The 6,413-nt window shown below is 32.1% G+C and overlaps 1 protein-coding gene and 1 long non-coding RNA gene across 4 annotated transcripts in view; both read left to right on the top strand.

Moving 5' to 3' along the window:
* Nucleotides 1-6,413, top strand: part of LOC107440434 (dorsalin-1) — an 87,426-nt gene that overhangs the window by 46,282 nt on the left and 34,731 nt on the right. The window lies entirely within an intron of this gene.
* On the top strand, nt 2,143-6,246 carry LOC107439818 (uncharacterized). 3 transcript variants are annotated; one of them, XR_011636967.1, is made up of 3 exons: nt 2,143-2,291; nt 3,416-3,536; nt 5,679-6,246. It is a non-coding gene; the product is annotated as an uncharacterized lncRNA (long non-coding RNA). The 3 variants fall into 3 exon arrangements; XR_011636968.1 differs by having other exon boundaries at nt 2,224-2,339; XR_011636966.1 differs by lacking the exon at nt 2,143-2,291 and adding an exon at nt 2,333-2,471.

Genomic DNA, 6,413 nt, shown 5'->3' with positions numbered 1-6,413 from the left:
TAAATTATGAAAGATAAGATGATTGAGATGATCCTAAATATTTCAGATTAGAGTTAAAAAAATTTAACTTATAAGTATTCAAAAATGAAAAGTATTTAGGTGCACCTAAAAAAAGCAATCACAGGACGTAGCATAAATAATTTATGTAGTTTCATTATAGATATGTTTTGTGATAAAAATTGTTTAAGATTTTTGCCCTATTGTTCAAGTAAACAGCTGAGTTTGAAAATTGAAATGAAATACATGAACAGTAAGAATAATTAATAAGTTCGAAAATAGGTACAACATTTACAGTTGAAATATCAATATTAAGTTTTATTGTGATAATAATGTTGTTCGACTAACACATTTATTCTTTAAACTAGATTGTATTTAATAATTATTTGCATTTTTTTCCACGTTTTATTCATTAAAAGTGATTAATTCTTACACAGTTGAAAATTCAAATGTAACGTATTCTTTAAAAAAAAAATTCCAATACAAATTTTACAATTTGTTTTCAACTTCAGAAATTCCATTTCCATCCATCTGTACACATGCCACATTTATATCAAAAATAATTTTTCCATTAAGTTTTGTTTTACTGATCAAAAAAAATTCCTATTGTCCATATTTTCTTGCTTCTCAATTACCTTCATTATTTTAAAGTTTTGATGTGAAAAAATTCAAAATTGATATACTTTTCTAACAGGTATTTTTGTAATGGAAATGTTTACATCCTGGCTTAAAGACTGAGAATTAATATTATTTGATTATGTTTTAGACTTAGGTCCGCCCCCCCCCCACAGCAAAAATTATAAATGCACTCAATCTTAGACTAAACACAATTTTTTGAAAAATATATTATATGAGACAAGAACACTGTGAAGAGATAATCGGGAATTTATAGTCATTCATTTTATTTTTAATTTATAATCATTCATTTTATTCTAATTTATAAAAATTTATAGATTTTAATTTAAATTATTTTTATATGAATTAGCAAAGAATTAATAATCGCGATGAAAAGGCGAAATTTAGAAAAGTACATTGTTACTGAGTAACAACATTGAATTCATCTATAGTAGAGTGCACTACCATTCTGAATGAAGGGCTACGTTCCAAGTATTTGAATAGATTAGATATAATTTTAATGTAAACATAAGTGTTTTACACACAGCTCTTTTCATCAGTCACTAAGTGATAAATTTCTATTAAATTAAANAAAAAATTCCAATACAAATTTTACAATTTGTTTTCAACTTCAGAAATTCCATTTCCATCCATCTGTACACATGCCACATTTATATCAAAAATAATTTTTCCATTAAGTTTTGTTTTACTGATCACAAAAAAAAATTCCTATTGTCCATATTTTCTTGCTTCTCAGTTACATTCATTATTTATGTGAAAAAATTCAAAATTGATATACTTTTCTAACAGGTATTTTTGTAATGGAAGTGTTTACATCCTGGCTTAATATTATTGATTATTAATATATTAAGAATTAATATTATTTGATTATGTTTCAGACTTAGGTGCGCCCCCCCCCACAGCAAAAATTATAAATGCACTCAATCTTAGACTAAACACAATTTTTTGAAAAATATATTATATGAGACAAGAACACTGTGAAGAGATAATCGGGAATTTATAGTCATTCATTTTATTTTTAATTTATAATCATTCATTTTATTCTAATTTATAAAAATTTATAGGTTTTAATTTAAATTATTTTTATATGAATTAGCAAAGAATTAATAATCGCGATGGAAAGGCGAAATTTAAAAAAGTACATTGTTACTGAGTAACAACATTGAATTCATCTATAGTAGAGTGAATGAAGGGCTACGTTCTAAGTATTTGAATAGATTAGATATAATTTTAATGTAAACATAAGTGTTTTATACACAGCTCTTTTCATCAGTCACTAAGTGATAAATTTCTATTACACTCATGTCCATAAATTAAGGATAATGAAGTTCAGGCACAGAAAGAGACAGAAATCAAACAAAGACTTAAAAAAGAATAACCCTATAGTATCTTTAACTTTCCCCAACTTGACAATAATTAGTAACAGGTGTGCCTCTCAAAATCCCCTAACGATGCCTTTTGTTCGCTATGAGTTTGGAGTGTAATCAAAGCATGACGTAGCAATGTGTCAGACCAATCAACAATTTGTAGTAGGCCGCCTGCGCGCGCAGGAAAGATTCCCCTTCCCCCCTCTTTTTTCTAGGAAGCGAGAACTGTACGTGAACACGCTGTTAGTCGTGAGCGGTGGACCCACCGGCGATTTCAGAGGCCGCCAAAACGTAAATTGCTTTAATTTTTTTTAAAATTCTTCCTTAATAATTGCCTAGGTAATTCAAAATTTTAATGATTAATAATGTTTTTCTAAATTTGATCTCACAAGTAATGGAAAACCCGATAGTTAATTAGTTTGTTTTTTTCCCCCACGTGCACATATTTATTTTTAATTCCCTCCACTCCAGGTATTATTAAATTATTTTTGCCTTATATATCTTTTGTATAATCATGTGTATCTTAATAATTTATCTGCTGATTTTATTTTGAAAAAGTAAATGATTAATGTAACGAAAGTCATATAAAGAAGTAGTGTTGAAAATCAACTCGGGGTATATTTTAATTGTAGCGTTGATGATTTTACATTGATTTTTAAAATGATTTATGATTACTAATTTAATTGTCTCCGAATCTGGTTCTAAAATGATATTTTATTCAAATAAACTTTAGTCAATTAATTTTTAAAAGATAATTAATTGCATAATAATTTAATTTAGCAAAAGTGTATTTTTCTCAAGAGCTTAAAATAAAATTTATTTTTGCACAACGCAATTTAAATAAGATATAATAATTAACAAAATTTAAGATTTAATAATGTTTTTAATGATAATGTTAGATTTAATAATGTTGAACAGCCGTCTCAATTTTGCATTTACGACTACTAATGTTCAACTCCGTAGCCTTTGTAATTTACCTATTAATTATAAAAAAAAAACTCCTGGATCAGTAACCCCAGAGGTATAATTTGTTTTGGGAACATGGATGACTTTGTGACTCGACATATTTAGCGTACGTACACGGGGAGTCTTCCGCCGGCAGGAACCCACGAACTCTTGGACATTGGTCCAGTGCCCTACCAACCAGGCTAACCCTGCTGCCTTCCCTACACTCACTTTTATTAACACAATATTCTTGATTAATTGGAACGGATAAAAAAAATACTTTGTCTAAAATGCATTTAAAGATTATTAGTTAAATTGTTTCTGCGTCAATTAGTCATAATGTAATTCAAGGTAGGGGTAAATCGTAGTTGCCGCAATTTTACTTCAAAAAAATTTTTTTTTTATAATCATTCGGGATAATCTGTCTCGTAATTTCTACATGCTTACTAATAAATCTTTTTTCTATTTAGAAAACTAGTGTATACTTGGTTTAGTGAAAAAGTTGTGTGGAAAATTTATCTGAAATTATATACGATGTATCGTCAGGCCATTCTGCAAATTCTCCCTAAATGGCATTTTTGGAACAACAGAGTAAGTAGATTTCTACTGTTAAGTAATTTAGGATCTTTGTACTAGTAAACCTAGTAACGATAAGGAAACTGCTCAAGATTGACCTAACTTAAAGAACAGAAAAGAGAGGGGGGGGGGAATTCCCGGCCCAACATAAAGGTGCTCTATCAACGCCTTCTATAACTGAAAGCCTCCACACGGTGTTTTCATCGTGTGATAAGAATCTATGAGGTAATTCCTTGAGGTTTAAATTAGTATGAAAATTCTAAGTAGAAAAATAGATGTTTGCTTGGCTGGGTGGACAGCATGATAGAGAAGTGAAGATCACTATGTCTTGTTTTCGGGAAGTAGAGATCGGAGCAGCTGAACTAGCTCCTCATTCTGTAGTAGTTCTTGCAGTTCTTAGAATATCTGCAGGAATCTGTTTGCTGTATCGGTAACACTCCTGTGCTGCCTCTGCTTCTGAGGTGGTTTTCTCCTTGGCCTGGCACTACAGCCTGAAAAACAGGCCGGATGTTCTCCATTACAGTTAATGCAGGTGGCCGGAAGACTTCTGGGTTTGGTGCATTGAAATGAGAAGTGAGCTCCAGCACGCTTCATGCATGCAGGATCGTTTTGACAGTTTTTTTGGGTATGGCCAAATTTTCGGCACCGGTCGCATTGCATTTAATAGCGACCTTCTCTAAATCGCTCAATCTGTACTGTAGTAGAGAAGATTTCCTTGATGTTTATGGATTCTCTATTCTCAGGATTATCTGTAAGTAGGATCAGGAAAAGGGGGAGGGGCTTATATCCTTCGCCACGCCTCTTCTTGTACTGATCAACTCTGACCGATGGCTGCTAGTTCCTCTTCCAAGATCGAAATCTTAGAATCTTCTGACAGTCTTTTTATGAGGAGTTTTCTGCAATTTTTTTTGTAGATTTTGTTTCTGTTCTGTGGTCTCATCTGTTGATGGGGCTACAGGTTCCGTGAAGTTGTTAGTAGATGGGATGTCCGTACTCTCTGTAGATTGAGAAGGAGGAATTTTCTTCTTCTTTGGGGGCTCGGATTCCGGTTGTTCCGTGGAATTCTCAGCACTAACATCAGGTGTGGGTGATGGCTCAGGCTGCTCTGATGTGGGTGAATGGTACTGTCTCTGTTTAAACAGTAGTCTTTTCAGGTTCAGGAGGCTCAGTGGTTGTATGAGTCTCTGCAGCAGGCACTTCCTCTATCATCTGAATGGCTGGAAGTGGAATATTCAGGGAGTCTTCTTCAACATCTCTTCTGCGATGAACTTTCTTTCATAAAGGCGTTCGAGGAGAAAGGTCGAGTACGATTCTTGGTGACCTTTGGCAATCTCTTTGTGAGCTCTCAATCTTTATCAAAAGTAGTCCCCATATGAAGACAGCAGGCATACAACCTCCTCTGATTTTCTCTAATCTTTGCGAAATCGAATTTAGTTTCCCGGTGGGTGCGGAAGGTCTTCCCTCCGCGGCCGAATCGGTGAGTAGACATGGCAGTGCAGAGCTTGGTTATAAAACAACCGTACTCAGCGAGATCCAATGTTCGAATGAATACAAACCAAGTAGAGAAAGAACCAATTAATATGAAATCTATTAAAAATTGGGTAGCAAATATATGTCTAAAAATTTGTTTAATTTATGAATATAATTGGTTTGTTTTATTTACTTGTCAACCGCTATAGATTCAGTTCTCAAATATATATAATAAATTTCTCTTAAGTATTTTTAAAATAGAATTTGGGTTCATGCGCACAAGTGGTTGGCTTTTTAAGTACTCTGCGCAGACTTCTTATAAGAAACCGTGTGGAGGCTCTATTCAGTGTTATAGTGTTTTCTTCAATGTAACGGCGCTTTCTGCATTGTAATGGCGTTTTATAAATGGAGTTAATATAATTGAACTTTGAAATATAATGGCGCATAAAGGAAGAATTCATACTCGTAATTCATAATTTAATTACTATAATAACGAAATATAAACATTTATAGACTTAAAATAAGGTTATACAAATCTTAACTTTTTCTGAAGGTGTAACTTTGGTTTAAATTTTACAGCTATTTTATTGCGATAAATCTTCCTCGGATAATTCAGGGCAAAAAATATCATTAAACTTTTCATTGACAAGTATTACCAGGTCTTACTTATAATTTTATTCTATATAGGTATGTTTTTCTCATGTTCAACGTAAGAACATTCAGAAGATCTTAGAAGTTATAAAGGAAAACAACAGAGCCCAAAAATTCTGCGGTATTCTCATAAAGGCTAAAGAAGTCACTCAAGAATCTGATTGTATCTCTCTTCACCCTCCCGTAGAAATTTCCCTGAATAAAGATGAGTTAGAAGTTCATTCAATTATCTGTGAGCTAAAAGAAATCATTCATAAAGATAAGCCTGAATATATTCTAATTGATACGATCTTAAAAGCGCTTGGAAATAGCTCTAATGAAACACGTCAGCAGCTTATTTCACTTCTTTTTAGTATTGATACAGTTAATTTCTTGAATCCCAAGAGCCAGAGTTCAAAAGAATACTTGAAATATTTCATAAGTGATGTTGAATGCTTTTTTAGAAATGCAAATGAGATAAATCCTGAGAGGATTTTAGATACCCAAGGAGCTTTAAAAATGGTTGAAAATAGATTATTTAATGATACATACCAAGATATGTCAAATGTTGTATATCCGTCTTCAATCTCTTATTTGTATTCAATAGTGCACAGCGTAATATTTGACGAAGGTAATCACTCTGNGCGAAATTGGTTGATTAGTTCTTGAGAAATTGAGTTTTATAAGTACGACTTTTTTAAAATTTAATTTCTCAGGATTAATCGATTTCGCTGAAATTTTGTATTTTGCCATGTGGAAAACTTACAATGTTTTGTTATCCAATTTATATGC

Source organism: Parasteatoda tepidariorum, chromosome 6 (genome assembly GCF_043381705.1).
Source record: "Parasteatoda tepidariorum isolate YZ-2023 chromosome 6, CAS_Ptep_4.0, whole genome shotgun sequence".
In the NCBI taxonomy this organism is placed as follows: domain Eukaryota; kingdom Metazoa; phylum Arthropoda; class Arachnida; order Araneae; family Theridiidae; genus Parasteatoda; species Parasteatoda tepidariorum.
The sequence above is the reverse complement of the archived record's forward strand: the minus strand, read 5'-3'. Positions and strand labels throughout refer to the sequence as shown.